The sequence below is a fragment of the Ascaphus truei genome, chromosome 1 (assembly GCF_040206685.1).
Source record: "Ascaphus truei isolate aAscTru1 chromosome 1, aAscTru1.hap1, whole genome shotgun sequence".
NCBI classification, from domain to species: domain Eukaryota; kingdom Metazoa; phylum Chordata; class Amphibia; order Anura; family Ascaphidae; genus Ascaphus; species Ascaphus truei.
In genome coordinates, this window is record NC_134483.1 from 1613091 (window position 1) to 1630831 (window position 17741).

Below are 17741 nucleotides of genomic sequence, written 5' to 3' on the forward strand. Positions count from 1 at the left end.
GAGAGAGAACCCAATATAGCACTCAAGTTCATGCTCTGGTGATGAATGAATGAGTTAAAACATAATCTTTATTAGTAGCAACATGTATTAAAATAGTGGATGATAGAACAACGTACTGGAGGTAGCTGATCCTAAATACTGATAGCCATATTGGCTCCGGATCAAAACGTAGTTGTGTGTACCAGGTAATCCTTATAAAACACAAGTAACAAAGCAACACAGAAATCCTAGTGTGGACCTGTGTACTGAGTGAATACTCTTGGGTGTGCTCGGGTAGGTACTGAGACTAGAGATCACGTGGGTAATATCCTTATAAACCCTAGTGTGGAATGGTAAATGTGACCAGTAGCTACTGATAAATATACAGAACAAATACACTATGTATATCAGTGGTAGTCTAGGTGCAATCAGCTGTGCTCCTCTGTGTTTGTGATGGCGTGCCTAGCAGTATATCAGAATGACCTAAGGGAACCTTCTTAGTCCTGTTCTGCAGGAGTGTGGTGTCCTGCGGTAACCTACGTGGCTGTTGTCAGAGGTAAGTAACACTGACTGTAGGTGTGGTAAATGGGACCCTAATCAGGGAGACACTGATACTAGGAGACATATATAACTCATCATATATCCGAGGACTTAGCTCTTGCGGTACACAGAGAGTAACCCTTAATGCTGCTGTGAAGAAATCCATAAACAGCAGCGCAGCTTTAGTATTGCTGCAGGCAACTAAAACTCAGTACTACTATACATACGGAGCACTTTCCCTGTAAACACTCTTCGTAGAGGCTAAAAGTGACCATCGGGGCACTTATACCCTGTATACTACTGCACGAGCAGACTACCGCATCAACTCGCGGTTTAGAACATAATGCGGAGGCAGTGACTGATCCGCGCGTGCACGTGGGAGGTTGGAGCCGACGCGCGCGTTTCGCGGGAGGCTTTCTCAAGGCGAATGGTAAGTATCACTAGGGATACCCTGCAGGTAGGCAGGTATATATAGGGCCTCCAGAGAGATGACGTCACAGATTAACCCCTGGTGTGCCGTGGTATGCTTGGTTCTGTTAAAGGGACACAGTGAGTATACCAATGTATGTAACTGCATATCCAGCACACTGATATAATAATGATCTGACTGTGGTTGTGTGTAATTATTGCTTTGTTTTGTCAGATACAGGCACAGTAGAGCGGAGATGCACTCATTCTGTGCTTCCAGGGTAGTATAAAGGTGATGCCTAATAAGCAATCATGTTAATGTATAGGTGATGGTGTTAGGGTTCAGAGATACCCTAATAATGGTAGTATCACCACTGTTTAGGTGGTGGTAGTATGTGTACAGGATTAGGGATATACCTGATGTAATCATGGCAACACTTAGTGATAAATGAATGATAAACAGATAATGGGCAGTAAATGACGGATAGATTTATGAGTGCAGATATGATCTAAGATAAGGCTTGGCTATGAAGATTGTAACGGCTGTCACAGAAATTGAATATACAGAAACCCCTCGTTGAGACCTCTGGGTGATAATGTCCCAAGTGTGTAAATCCATTTGGCTTCTATTTGGAGGAGGACTTTGTCCCAGTCTCCCCTCCTTTGTCCTCGAGTGGGATGGTCAATCCCACAGAAGGTGACAGCCCTAAGGTCCCCGCCATGACACAGATTAACGTGTCTTGACAGGGGTTTGTCAGCCTTGTTCCTAAAAATGAATCAGAAAAAAGGAGGAAGGGAAACACAAAGTGATTGTGCCCCTAAAAAGAATTCACTAAACTGCACACCACAAAATATAAAAGATAACTTTTAATAAATTGACTTAAAACATATATTACCAAAGATGGTGTAACGTGAGTTAAAAACGAATTAAATCAAAAATGTCAAGCATCTATGTCATCTGATATATATGATTTTAATATCCCAATAAACTAACTAATAATGGTGGGATATAGATGGCATAAGATGCTATAAGTCAGGGTATTAACCAATCTGGATCAGTTGTTAGATCAGATGGTAAATGTATAGAGGTCAGCGAGACCAGATAGATAGTATAGGGAAAATATCCAATCCTCCTCATATAATTATTCCATTGAGCACCTCTGTGATTACTTACAGTCTCATGAAGTGCATATCATATGAGTAAAGAGACTGACACTCACAGCCACAGTGCTAGTGAATTCACAGCAAATACTCTGTGAGGACACATATACACAGTGATAGGGGGAATGACAACAGTACTCACTGACTACATAAGCTAGACTGAAATAGCCAGGTTATTTGATCTATACATACTGAGACAGGAGACTACCAACACTACATTAAAACAGCTCCAAGTAGGAGACTGACAACATTGCGCGTCCAACGCGCGTTTCCCTCCAGCAAAGGAGCTTCTTCAGGGACAAATTTTACTGGTGGGGAGAGGACTGAGCCCTTATATACCCTGGCAGTACCTTAATTGCAAAAATCGATTGCCGTCAGCTGTTGCGCATGCGCACTACGCTCGCGCACACAACAGCAAAATAAGATGCCTAAATGCTCCTAAAAGTGGATGCTAGTGAGATCTAATGTAATATACCTTAATCATGCCACTATTGGTGCCTTCCCGATCTTTTTCTGAGCCAGAACAGCCGTTATAAACCGTAGCGGCGCATTTACTTGATACTGCGCATGCGCGGGGACTTAGAAAATATTTCCGTTCAGAGCGATTTTCAATGCGCATGCGCGAACTGGTCGCGAGGAGTTCCAATGCGCATAAGTGGGCTGATAGTCTTAAACAGCCTCAAAAATGCTGGTAAGAAGCCTACAGGGCATATATAGCAGCAGATTATGATGTACTGATAAAGGGAAAAGGCAACAAGGGTACTGGTCCTATTTTAGCATTGTACTTACATGCCTGTTGCACATCCTAGATGATAAAGGTCCCCAACAGCTGTGTGTTAACAAGCAATGTGTCACTAAGAATGCAGTGATGGACCAAAAAGTCTAAATTAATAAAAAGAAAACATATATGTATATATGCATAAGGTTGTTGTCTATTCTTGCAAAATTGTATATTAAACAGCACATATACACACATTACACACATAATAAACCCAGGAACGGGTAATTCGGAAAATTGTATCCATTTATTTGCCCGGCTGCACATAAACTGTCCGTGTCTCTCCTCATGTCCAGCTGCACATAAACTGTCCGTGTCTCTCCTCATGTCCAGCTGCACATAAACTGTCCGTGTCTCTCCTCATGTCCAGCTGCACATAAACTGTCCGTGTCTCTCCTCATGTCCAGCTGGGGCATCTTTTATGTCCGCTGTGTTTAGTAGCCATTCTTTGGTATTGATTGATATTATTTTATTATAATTATTGTTCTTTAAACTAGTGACTATAATACCTCAGTTCTAAACCCCGTTCCTGGGTTTATTATGTGTGTAATGTGTGTATATGTGCTGTTTAATATACAATTTTGCAAGAATAGACAACAACCTTATGCATATATACATATATGTTTTTATATAGCAACCAATATGGACTTGACTTTGCTACAATCCAAGTTCCTAAAACTTGGTACCTCAGCCTGTGCCAAACCAATTGCTTCCATAATCAACTCTATCCTGTCTGCAGGCCATATCCCTAAGACCTGGAAAACTGCTAGAGTTGTCCCAATCTTCAAAAATGGGGACAAAAACACTGTCTCAAACTACAAATCAATCTCTCTTCTCCCAATACACACTTACTCTCATTCATACCTAACTGCCATCTGCCATTTTCTCTGATGCAAATGGTGTCAACCTTTTAGTCATTTAATACTAACTAACCTTAAAACTCGCCCCACAAATCAAGCATCCCAACAGCCTGCACTCATGGCTATTGTCCCACACCCACAGTCACTCCTGGCTTTCACCTCAAGCAGTCCACTGTAACTATTCTGCTAAAAATGTGAAATGCCTTTTATATAATATATATACCCTGTTCACTTATGCAATTATATATCCCCTGTCCTTTAACTCTGTCCAGGACATACCCAAAAACGAATAAATGGTTACAAAATTATAAATTTGGCAGATATGATATATCCCTCAAAATAGGGACGGCTTGCTACCTGCTTTGCTGTGACATCTGCAAAGGTATTATTATTTACCAGGGGCCTGTCAGCTCTTGGAGTTAACATTGCTATAATAAATTCTGAACCTGCTGTGCATTGTATATCATTTACAACATATCAAGTTCATATCAAATCGCTCTATAGGGATTTCAGAGAGACCTTCAATAACCTATGTATGTATCTCCCCTCTTTTGTTCATATATTATCTATATATGTGAACAAAAATACAAAAAAAAAAAAATTATGAAAACAGGTTGCTTTGATATATAGCAAAATTAAACTGGTAAATAGATTTGTATGTGTTGTGACTATAAAAATATTTACTGCTTGTGTTAAAAGAAGAAAAAGCCTGCAGTAGGTCTTTTAACAACTGTGGCATTTACAATATAAGAAAAATCCTGCACAAAAGATTTCCTTTTAAAATAGACAAATAATTCTGAACTCTTTGCAAAGTGCTGAGCACACGGCCAGCATTAACTTTAAAAGACACTCTGACTTTAAAAAGAAAAAAAAAATAATAATTTTCAAAGCGCTTTTTTTTTTTTTTCTGGGAAAAAAGCCAGAAACCTCAAAGTACATGTAACGGTATTTCTGGCCCGGCCTGACCCACCCAATCTCACGTTGGCCCCTGTGGTCTAACCGGACCCCATTACAGTGTAGATATGCCTGATGGTGCACCTGTTGGCTACAGGACTCCTGAGTCTCCCGCATGATGGTGTGTGGGGAGGACCCGTCAGACAGGCAGCTGAGGTAGTGTGCTGAGTCTCACCTAGTTCCAGTGCAGCGCCTCCACCTCACCAGGGTCCCTGCGTCCGCATGGGGATGATCCTGACGAGGAACTCCTCGGTGGTGCATCCTCCTGTATAATCATGGGACTCTCACACACAGGGGTTTCTCTGATCAGCTCCATCTTTATTGTCACGGCTGGCATAGCTGCCCTCCACAATGGGTATATTCAGCCAATCATCTCGCCCGTGCTCCCTTTAGATAGGTATATCACCTAGATCAGGGATTCACTTATTCCCGCAGGAATCACTGTCCTGTGCCAGGTCCCTGGACACAGCCTCCCATGGAGTTACTATAACATAACTGACACTCTGATAGAACTTGAACTCCTTCCTCAGCTCTGACAAGAGCTGGAACTCCTTCCTCCTCTCAGCAGAACTAACTTTTAAACACAGTGCTGTGCCTTATATAAGCTTCTGAGGCTGACACACCTCTGACATCACTAACCATGGTGTCAGAGCATGTGACCAGTCCCAGCCATACACAGGGCACCCCACCAGGGTGTGAGGGGAAACCTCCATAATTACTGCTGGCATGCCCACACTTACCAGGCCTTACTGCCAACAGGAGAGATGACTGTAGGCATTTTACATGACCGCTACATTCTCCCCCTGGTGAATCCCATCGTCCTCGCTGGGACCTAAATTTGTATACCTCTTTCCAGGAAGCACTGTAACGGAAAACATAATTAACATCACACAAATTTCCTCATAATGCAGTACACATGAATACAGTCATCCGCCAAGCCCGCCCCGACCAGCAGCCACAGACCCGCGTGATGCGTTAGTACCCCCTAAAAATAGTGATCTGGGTCGGGTTTCCTCACCTCCCTGTTACCCATATCCAGGACCGTGACATAATAATGCCTAGGCGATCCTCTCTCTGGCACATAGGTCACCCTATGTTTGTGAACATTTCTCTCTATGCTCCACACTCGCATCAGGGTGTCTATCCTTTCTTCCGCCTTCTTACCTACAATGGCGCTCCCCCATTGACTAAATACAGCTCTATAGTCTCTTGGAGCCACGTTTCCCTATTGTCCTCAATTTCATCCATCAGGGGCTCCGGAACATAGGGATACTCCAACCCATGGGATTTTTTATATTTGACTATTATAGCCCTCTCCGCCCTACTGACCCTGGTCAGATCAGCATTACCTGCCCTCCCAGGTAACACCCATGATAGGGGCTCATCAGGATCGACTGGATCTGACAGTGTGTCGGGACCCATGGGCGCTATGTCTCTACGCTCCAGCTGGAACCACCTCTCCTGTAATTCCCTGTCCCTCTGCTCGGGTGTGAACTCTCCCTCTTTCCACCAGAAATCTACCACGTCCTCCCGCCGGATGAGGAACCGAGTACGGTCCATCCACGCGGAGTACCCTTCAAATAGCGGGGCCCACCACCGGGTCTCCTTAAATGGGTTAGGCCCTGGTTCCCTGTCGTCGTCAAATGAAAATACCCCTGACGACCTTGTGGATCGCGAGTTGAACCACCTCGAGGACCCCGGAGCCTTTACTGCCGGTTGGGGTGCTGTATCTGCTACCCTCAATTCTCCCCCTCCCCGTGAATCGCCCTCCGTAGCGCCACTGCGCTGCCTTTCCCCAGTCCGTCTTCCCTCGCCCCCCGGTGAATTGTCCACGTACTCCAGGCTAGGCGGTGAACCCGGTGACCGTGTGATGGGGGTAGGGGTATTAACTATGGCAGGGGTTTGGGCATAGGGGCACGGAACGGGACCCCACGGGGTTACGACCCGCTCCTGGCTGTCCGTAGACTGGTCCAAGGATGATGTCTCACCCTCCTCAGTCCTGAGATCGTCTCTCCAATTTCTGGGCCTTGTAAGTGATTGGGGACCTTCCCCCGATCGCCGAAGCGTCGCTGCTTTTTCTTCCTGGGTTCCGCCGTCGCCACCGGAAGTGACGTCCTCCCCGGAACCGGAAGCGTCGCCATCTCGCGTGGGACCCCCATGCGGGATCTCTTCCTCTATGACGACATCCGGTTGCTCCGCCGTCGCCACCGGAAGTGATGCCGTCTCTCCACGTGCGCTTTGGGCCTGGCGCGGCCCTTCCAGCGCTTCGCCGTCGGCTGCAACCAAGTAAGTAATAGGGCTGCTTGGCTTACCCGTCCGCAGGGGTGTAGGCGTCTCTCTCCCGTCTCCGCCAGGTCCTGGGATGGCGGGACTCCGTCGGTCGGATCGCCGATCTGCGGGGGACGTCCTGCCACTCACCCCACGGGGTGTCGTTCTCCCGGTATGCCTTTTCAGTTCCGTTTTTACTACCGCCAGCTCACGGAGGTCCTCGTCTGAGTAATCCCCTCGCCCGGACTTAGGGGTCTCCGGGCGGGGTGACAGTCTCTTTTCCCCGAACGCGGGGGTTGATTCAGCCGCCTCAATCGCCAGTGACCCAGCCGACTTGACCGGCTCCAGTCCCTTGTTTCCGGGACTTGCGCGGTTGATCCATAGCGCGCCCGTGGACTCGGCGGAGCGCCTTGTCACGTCCACCGGGGGGTCAGCAGGCTGTATAGGAATGAATGTGGGCATAGGCCACAGGTACAAAGTCCCGCAATGAGGGCAACGTGCCGCCGTGTTGACCGTGCCTCCGGGCAGCCCGCATTGTAGGCATAGCCCAACCACCGTCTCTGTATTGGCCACCCTCACTACTAGCACCCCGCCGGGCACTGAGTAGGGCTGTGTAGAGACCATTGTGCCCACAGTGGAGGAGCAGGCCATTCTCTTTACAGGAGCCACTTCCTGTACAGGTCTCTCCTTCTCAGTGGTTCCTCGCAACTGACTGATGGAAGTTGCTGGATCCGCCACTCCCTGCTTCGGCTCCTCCCTTCTCTGACAGAGCTGGAACCCGCCCCCAGGGGTTGCAATAATGGGCGGGTCCCACAGGGGAATATCATGCCCCTTAATTAAGGCCGCGCCTTTCTCAGTCCTGGTGGGCGCGGTTAGCGTTTTCGCGCCAATTTCCCCACAAGGGTGGGGGTCTTTTCCCGCGGCTAGTTCCCGCCTTCTCCTGGCAGCCGCCCTTCGTGCAAGATAACCATCCTTTTTGCACGGCTCTTCCACGGCCGGAACTACTTTTTGTAGTGGCGCCGTCTGGATATCAGTCCCTGGGCCCAGTGGGTGCATTCCCACAGGCCATAGTTGAAAGTCACTCCCCCTGGTAGAAATCAGGGGAGGGTCCCATAAACTCAGCGGTTGACTCAGCACAGGGGCTGAATTAGTCACTGTCCATCCCGGCGCAGCCATAGCTTTCGCGCCATGCCCCCCTTCAGGGCGGGGCTCTGCTGTTCGCGCCATTCCCGGCCAGCTTTTTGCAAGTCCTGCACCAGCCACATTTTCTGTAACTGTCCCATGCGGTTTCCCTAGCAAGCGGGAACCGCCATTTTGGTTGACTTTTGAGCCCAAAAAGTCCATCTGTTGGCTCTCCTCACGGGGTTCTCCCCCAATTATAACAATTTCTTCACACTCTTCAAGGGTGGCCCCTCGCTGTCCCATACAGGATAAAAACGGGGCAGCCATAGCCTTCGCTCCGCTCCAGAGCAGCCTGGTCAATGACAACTCGGCGACAGTCTGCTCTTCAGTGGGTTGCACGCCACGGGTGCCCTCCCCATCAGCCTCTGTCCGCCATTTCATGTTCTCCGCACCACGCGGATCCTCCACTCTCTCGTAACAGTTGTCGTACATGGGGCTCCACTCTGCGGGGCAGCCACCACACCGGTACAATAAAGATCAGCTTCAGATGCACCACCACATGTGTACCTTATCTAGGTTTGACCCAGTGTTGCACTACCTCAGGCTAGGCTCACTCTCTCAGTGTCTGCTGTGACTCCTTCCTCCCAGTCTGTGCTCCCTACGGTGAGTGTCTGGAATGGGCTAGGTACTCTGGCTCTGCCATGCAGTACTTGGGGCGTCTACCTGTCTTGGTCAGCCTAGCGCAGACCCTCTCCAGGATTCCTGACCAAGTTAACAGGCTATCCCTTCTGGCATCCTACCAACTAGCACTGCCTCAAGGTGACTCGGTCAGCTATAACCCGGCTCCAGACCCCTCACTCCCTTCAGGCCCCTAGGTCGTCCCTGCGAACTGACATACTCCATCAGCCCCTTGACCACCCCTAGGTCCGTCCCTACGCAGCACAAAGTGGCAGCAGACACTCTCCCTGTTTCCCAGTGTGCCTAGCTAGAGCCTGTCCTGATGACAGATCTGATCTCAGCAGCTCGCCTCCAAATGTAACGGTATTTCTGGCCCGGCCTGACCCACCCAATCTCACGTTGGCCCCTGTGGTCTAACCGGACCCCATTACAGTGTAGATATGCCTGATGGTGCACCTGTTGGCTACAGGACTCCTGAGTCTCCCGCATGATGGTGTGTGGGGAGGACCCGTCAGACAGGCAGCTGAGGTAGTGTGCTGAGTCTCACCTAGTTCCAGTGCAGCGCCTCCACCTCACCAGGGTCCCTGCGTCCGCATGGGGATGATCCTGACGAGGAACTCCTCGGTGGTGCAACCTCCTGTATAATCATGGGACTCTCACACACAGGGGTTTCTCTGATAAGCTCCATCTTTATTGTCACGGCGGGCATAGCTGCCCTCCACAATGGGTATATTCAGCCAATCATCTCGCCCGTGCTCCCTTTAGATAGGTATATCACCTAGATCAGGGATTCACTTATTCCCGCAGGAATCACTGTCCTGTGCCAGGTCCCTGGACACAGCCTCCCATGGAGTTACTATAACATAACTGACACTCTGATAGAACTTGAACTCCTTCCTCAGCAGAACTAACTTTTAAACACAGTGCTGTGCCTTATGTAAGCTTCTGAGGCTGACACACCTCTGACATCACTAACCATGGAGTCAGAGCATGTGACCAGTCCCAGCCATACACAGGGCACCCCACCAGGGTGTGAGGGGAAACCTCCATAATTACTGCTGGCATGCCCACACTTACCAGGCCTTACTGCCAACAGGAGAGATGACTGTAGGCATTTTACATGACCGCTACATACAGATAACGGGTTTCGCTGTCTAATTCATATTAACTGCTGGATTAATCCTCACGCAGGGGATTGTAACATTAGTTTAATGTTAAATATGAAGCTTTCCACGCTGTCCTAAAACTGCATTTTGTATGGTCTTTCAAAAATTAAATAACAGGAATATTTCAAATTACTTATAAACACCAAGTCTATGCCAACAAGAGCATGCAACATTCTTTCACTCATTCCCCTGAATGCCTTCTGAAAGAAATCTCATATTCCTGCAAACTTCCATCAATACAATTGCTATCCCGTTTTAACTATGCCCTCTCTTAAACTAAACAAAATATCTTCAAACATGCAACAGTTATACCATGACTAAAAAAACAGCAAGCTTGACCCTACCTGTCTTGTATGGCTTCTAAGAATATGATAGATGTGATGCATCCAAATTGGATAGAAATCCTCCACAGCATGTGTAAATGATTCTGGATGACTGTAGAAAGTCCATGAATAATATGGCAATTATCAGGCACGGGCTAAGTGTCTAGTGGGGTCCACTTGACCTCCACAGCTGAAACACCATATGTACCCAGCCAAGTAACCAATATATAATAAACAATAGCACTGGTATCCATATATATATATATATGTAGGGGCACTGCGACATTTACCTTAGTGCTTGCAGGACTTCTGGACATCCAGGGCGTGCAGTCCATCCAGGTGAGTAGACAGCAAGAAGAAAGGTGATGATGAGTAGCACAGCCACGGTATTCCAACTCCCAATGGGACCGGAAGATATGGAACAAAAGCGAACACTCCAGTGTAGCAACAGGTCAGGTTTATTGCAGGATGGTGCAGCAACAGGACAACACGAACGCACCTACGCGTTTCGTGCACTAGGCACTTTATCAAGGTGACAAATACATACATGGCTGCGTAATTTATACTCACCTGAGTTGTATCTCGCGCTGCCGGGTGTGACGTCATCATCCCGCGTCGCAACGGGTCGCGGTGACGTGGCGTGCACAACCATTGGCTCGGCAAGTCAGGTGGTATGCTAATGCCAGCTTACTATCTCTTTTTTCTAAAATAAACTTTATTAACAACTAAACAGACACACGGCGAAATAAAAAACAAGTTATAAACACGATAAAATACTGTTATAGCAGTGAACTGGCACAGGCAATGTCAGAAAGACAACTTAATAATCTAAGGGGCCGGCTAATGATCCTGATAATATACTTTTAGTGATTTTAATAGCCCCTTTGGAATTGTTGGTAAACTGTTGTGATTATATAGTATACACTGACATATGCCTGTGCGAGTATTGGTAGTGAATTTATAGTTCACGAAAAGAACATATTCACAGATCAAAACAGTACAAAGAAAATAAATATACAGATATATAATTCTATGAAAACTAAATCCTATCTATTAAGTGCAATTAATGTTTTTTTAGTAACATATATACAAGGAACTGTTATGAAATGACCCTTCATCTGTTGGTGATTAATATAATTAAATGTAATCCTGGAAAAGAATATACAAAATACAGGTATATCATGTAAGCACCCATTAGTAGCTTAAAGAAAAACAGCTAAATTATGACAAATAATTGCAATATTTACACTTACACAATATACAATGGTCGTTCAGCTAGATCAGAGATAACAGTCCAGTCGTGCACAAAATTTACTGGACTCTACCAAAAATTTTGTTTAAAGGGACTCTAACCCAATCTTCAGTCACAATTCATAAACTATCTAAACTCTAACCAGCATAATTTAGGTCTTTTTAAATTCCCAGAGGGGGTGAAGCATCATATATAAAAATTTACATATATACTCACCACCTTTGTGAATATCCCACTTCTGACACCAAAACTGAAGGAAGACCTAATTTCCTCGCCTATGCTTCAGAACCGAGAGGAACCTTTCCTCTGCCAGGTACACTGAAGCCTTGTGACTGGATACTACACCATCTGCACCGTTTGCAGCAGACTTCCCAGGAAGCTTTCACGCCCTGCAACTGTTATCTTCGATCTTTGATGAACTATCAGGCCTGGAAGACGAACGAAATGAAACATAACGCATGCCAGGTTTCAAATCCTTTGTCTCAATTTATTACTCATAGGGTAATGACTTTTATACAGAAAAAAAAAAGATATTGGTTAGAGGCGTAACATAGGCGTAACATAGGCGTATCATAGGCGTGTCTTGGGCGTAGCTTTGATTAGAGGCGTGATCTAGGGGCAGGACATATTAGTGGCGTGACTTTTGGGACGTGTCTATCCAAATACAAGCAATATCTGAATACATAGCTTATTCATTGTCTGTTATCAAAAGAGACCTTGAGTCTTTAGCAACTATATTACACTATTTTGCTTCTTGCAGTGAACCATTCTATTATATTCTAACTAAAGCATCAGGAAATTGACAACACAAAAGTATCTTAGCAATATCCTTAGCAGGAAGAAAAGAAATGTAATTTAGCAGAAACTGAGTGCGTTAGGAATTATATTTCAGCAAAAGGCTGACTACAGAATCTTAACTAGTTATGACCATACAAAATGGAAGCTTAACATGAGTGCAGATTCTGGCCTGACACTCACTGTCTGAGATTTCCCACTCAGTGGATGATGCCTGTACAGGTGGCTTAGTTTTGGGCTTCTTTTTGGTTAAGTTATAGCGGAAGAATTTGTTTTCCTGGAAATCTTTTTTATCCCTTGCATACTTGATGCGTTTCCGTTCTTTAAGTTCTTTGGCGAACTTGTTTAGGTTTGTCTATAATTTGCCCTCAAGTTCGCTGAATTTGGGGTTAGGTCTCCAAGAATCAACCTCCAATAGTTTCTGCTCAAGTTCGCTTTTTATATTTTTCAATTTATCTTTTTGGAATTCTAAAAGTAGATTCATAAGCATGATCGAGCATTGTTTCAAAACCAGCTCCCATGACCTGATAAAGTCAGCATCCACTATATTGTGTTCTGGGGCAACATTGGCACTTAGGCCTCTGAGGATCAATTCTGCTGCTAGATAATTCTCAAAGCTGAATATTTCCCACCATGCCCTCATGCATTGTCTATAGGTGTTATCCAGTTCCGTGAAGAATTTTGAGATATCAGGTTGTGCGGTCGTGTTTTCTCCCTCAATCTCGCTAGAGAAAACGTTTTCTGCCTCCTTTTGCCATGCTTGGAAATCAGGTAGACCAGACAGGAATCCTGACATAGTCTGTGAGTGTAGGGCGAGCTAGGGACAGAGTAGATAAAGAACACCTAAATGAACTGATGAAGGTAATAGGGGAGCCCCTGCTGCAGCCACAAATAAATAGGGATGTGAACAGTGCTTTGGGTGTGCAGTCACCACCCAAGGGCTCAGATTAACGGCATACCGACAGGCCAGTTTCTCCGATTAAGAAGGAACTGTAGCACTGATCAGGAATATGACCGACAGTCAAAGAACATGACACAACGTTTTGTGGACAGGGGGTACAGCCGAAAGAGTATAAAAAAGGTCTATAAGAGAGCCAAATACACCGCACGCAAATTCATTATGGACAAACCACCCAGTCTGCAAGACAAAGTGATCCGCTTTATAGGTACATTTAATCGTGAATGGCCCCAGGCAAGAGCTATCCTGGAAAAACACTGGCATATCTTAAGAGCGGATGACCTTTTGAAAGGAGTTACTAATGACCACCCATCCATGACCAGTAGACGAGCAAATAATTTGCGAGACCTACTGGTCCATAGCCATTTTGTGGACCGAGAACATGGCTCCCTCCCAAACCCACGGGATCATACACTTGCCAGCGATGCAAGGCGTGCCAGTACATGAACACCACCAAACAATTTGGGAACTGGAACGACACTAAGATGTACCCAATACGCAGTTTCATTAACTGCCTCAGCAAAGGTGTCATATACCAAGGCAAATGTATATGTGGGAAAGTCTATGTGGGGAAAACTAGCAGGTGTCTCAAACAGAGGGTGCTCGAACACATAGGCACTGTTAGGAACAAGGCTGACAAACCCCTGTCAAGACACTTTAATCTGTGTCATGGCGGGGACCTTAGGGCTGTCACCTTCTGTGGGATTGACCATCCCACTCGAGGACAAAGGAGGGGAGACTGGGACAAAGTCCTCCTCCAAATAGAAGCCAAATGGATTTACACACTTGGGACATTATCACCCAGAGGTCTCAACGAGGGGTTTCTGTATATTCCATGTCTGTGACAGCCGTTACAATCTTCATAGCCAAGCCTTATCTTAGATCATATCTGCACTCATAAATCTATCCGTCATTTACTGCCCATTATCTGTTTATCATTCATTTATCACTAAGTGTTGCCATGATTACATCAGGTATATCCCTAATCCTGTACACATACTACCACCACCTAAACAGTGGTGATACTATCATTATTAGGGTATCTCTGAACCCTAACACCATCACCTATACATTAACATGATTGCTTATTAGGCATCACCTTTATACTACCCTGGAAGCACAGAATGAGTGCATCTCCGCTCTACTGTGCCTGTATCTGACAAAACAAAGCAATAATTACACACAACCACAGTCAGATCATTATTATATCAGTGTGCTGGATATGCAGTTACATACATTGGTATACTCACTGTGTCCCTTTAACAGAACCAAGCATACCACGGCACACCAGGGGTTAATCTGTGACGTCATCTCTCTGGAGGACCTATATATACCTGCCTACCTGCAGGGTATCCCTAGTGATACTTACCATTCGCCTTGAGAAAGCCTCCCGCGAAACGCGCGCGTCGGCTCCAACCTCCCACGTGCACGCGCGGATCAGTCACTGCCTCCGCATTATGTTCTAAACCGCGAGTTGATGCGGTAGTCTGCTCGTGCAGTAGTATACAGGGTATAAGTGCCCCGATGGTCACTTTTAGCCTCTACGAAGAGTGTTTACAGGGAAAGTGCTCCGTATGTATAGTAGTACTGAGTTTTAGTTGCCTGCAGCAATACTAAAGCTGCGCTGCTGTTTATGGATTTCTTCACAGCAGCATTAAGGGTTACTCTCTGTGTACCGCAAGAGCTAAGTCCTCGGATATATGATGAGTTATATATGTCTCCTAGTATCAGTGTCTCCCTGATTAGGGTCCCATTTACCACACCTACAGTCAGTGTTACTTACCTCTGACAACAGCCACGTAGGTTACCGCAGGACACCACACTCCTGCAGAACAGGACTAAGAAGGTTCCCTTAGGTCATTCTGATTCACTGCTAGGCACGCCATCACAAACACAGAGGAGCACAGCTGATTGCACCTAGACTACCACTGATATACATAGTGTATTTGTTCTGTATATTTATCAGTAGCTACTGGTCACATTTACCATTCCACACTAGGGTTTATAAAGATATTACCCACGTGATCTCTAGTCTCAGTACCTACCCGAGCACACCCAAGAGTATTCACTCAGTACACAGGTCCACACTAGGATATCTGTGTTGCTTTGTTACTTGTGTTTAATTAGGATTACCTGGTACACACAACTACGTTTTGATCCGGAGCCAATATGGCTATCAGTATTTAGGATCAGCTACCTCCAGTACGTTGTTCTATCATCCATTATTTTAATACATGTTGCTACTAATAAAGATTATGTTTTAACTCATTCATTCATCACCAGAGCGTGAACTTGAGTGCTATATTGGGCTCTCTCTCTATTATCTACTACTGTATCTACACCCAAAGCACCGTTCACATCCCTATTTATTTGTGGCTGCAGCAGGGGCTCCCCTATCACCTTTATCTGGAGATAATATAGCCTAGGAAGGACGTGGAGGCCTGGTGAAACAAACACTTCTCCATCTTGGCGTAAAGACGATTAGAACGAAGCCTGGAGAGCACAAGTTTGGTATGTTGAATATGTTTCTCCAAATTTTTAGAAAAAAAAAGAATATCGTCTAGATAGAGAATGACAAAAGTTCCCAAAACGTCAAGGAAGATGTCGTTCATAAATTCCTGAAACACGGTTGGGGCGTTGCACAGCCCAAAAGGCATAACAAGATATTCATAGTGTCCAGAACGTGTGTTAAATGCTGTTTTCCACTCGTCTCCTTCCCTTATACGAATGAGATTATAGGCACCCCTTAAGTCAAGTTTTGAGAAGATAGAGGCCCCTTGAAGACGATCGAACAGTTCAGAAATGAGCGGGAGCGGATACCGGTTCTTGACCGTGATCTTATTGAGACCGCGGAAGTCGATGCATGGCCTCAGTGATCCATCCTTCTTCTTCACAAAGAAAAAGCCAGCCCCGGCAGGAGAGGTGGAGTTGCGGATGAATCCTTTTTCTAGATTTTCCTGAATATAAGCAGTCATGGCCACGGTCTCCGGAATGGAGAGTGGGTAAGACTTAGACTTTGGCAGAACAGTCCCTGGGATGAGGTCGACTGGGCAATCGTACGGGCGGTGAGGAGGGAGGACCTCTGCTTGTACCTTGTTGAATACGTCCAAGTACTCATGGTACACGACAGGCAGGGACAAACGATCGGCAGGTACAGAGTCGAGTCCAGCCACCACAACCACGGGAGGATCCGCTGCTGTAGTATCTGCGGACGAGGACCACTGGATAGGTAGAGTACTGGACCAATCAATGTGCGGATTGTGGAGTTGAAGCCAAGGCAATCCTAATATAATCTGTACGGAAGGGGATTGGAAAACGTGAAAGACAATTACCTCCTTGTGACCATCAGCCAGGCTCAAGGTAAGAGGAATAGACTCCAAAATGATGAAAGCCGGTTGGAGTGGTCGTCCGTCGATGGCTTCAAGGCCAATTGGGCTCTTCCTTCTGACCATGGGGATTTGATTCTCCAATGCGAACTGCTGATCCAGGAAATTACCACCCGATCCGGAATCGATGAACGCTTCGACCTTTACGACAAGGTTGGGACCCTCCAGCGTGGCTGGTAGTACAAACCTCTTAGCGAGAGTTTTGGGAGGAGAGGGGTTAGGAGAGACAGTACCCAGTAGAAGCCCCTCTACCTTTACTGGGTGTGCCCGTTTCCCGGCTTCAAGGGACAATTCTGGAGATGATGTTCTGAGGAAGCACAGTAGAAACATTACGACCCTGAGAAATATGAGAGGGGGAGAATGCGGTTGCCTCGCGCCGTGCGGGAGTATCAAACACAAGTTGGAATTCATGTCTGAATAAAGTATACTCTTGCGTTATTTCGCATCTACGCTCCCAAAGGGGAGAAGCCCAGGCAAGAGCATCTCCGGTGAGCAGGGCGTAGATATAAGCAATTTTGGCATGGCCAGTAGGAAACAGAGAGGGAGACATTTCAAACTGCACCTCACATTGGTTTAGGAAACCGCGGCAGTTAAGGGGGTTCCCATCATAGCGATTCGGAGAAGGAATCCATGGGCCAGGGCTAGCGTAGGTAGTGGCCATTGTTGGCGCTGGGGCTGTGCAACCCTCCTGACGGGCAAAGGTGGCCAATTGCTGGGAGACACTGGACAGCTGATCGCTAACAAAGCGTAAGGCCTTTATGGTAATACTTGTACCCACCTCAGGGGGGTCTGCGTTTGTTGAGCTCTGCATAATGTCACGCCTGTATGCCCGCAGACCTGGCTAGGCCCCAGTACTGAGGTGGGAACGGTATGATACCACACACCCACAGCAGTGGGAGCGAGCCCGGAGTGTGGTACACTACCGACACACTTTATTGAAGTGTGGTCGGTACCGCAAGCCGGGAAATCTCCCGGCTTGCTAGTGGCCGCCCCTCGGCATGCCGCGCGTCATAGACGCGCGGTCACGCGTCATCGGGAGCGTGCGCCCCCTGCACGTGTGTCCAGGGGCTCCCCGAGGGAGCCCTGGTGTCCCGCGATCGCGGGACAGCGGCA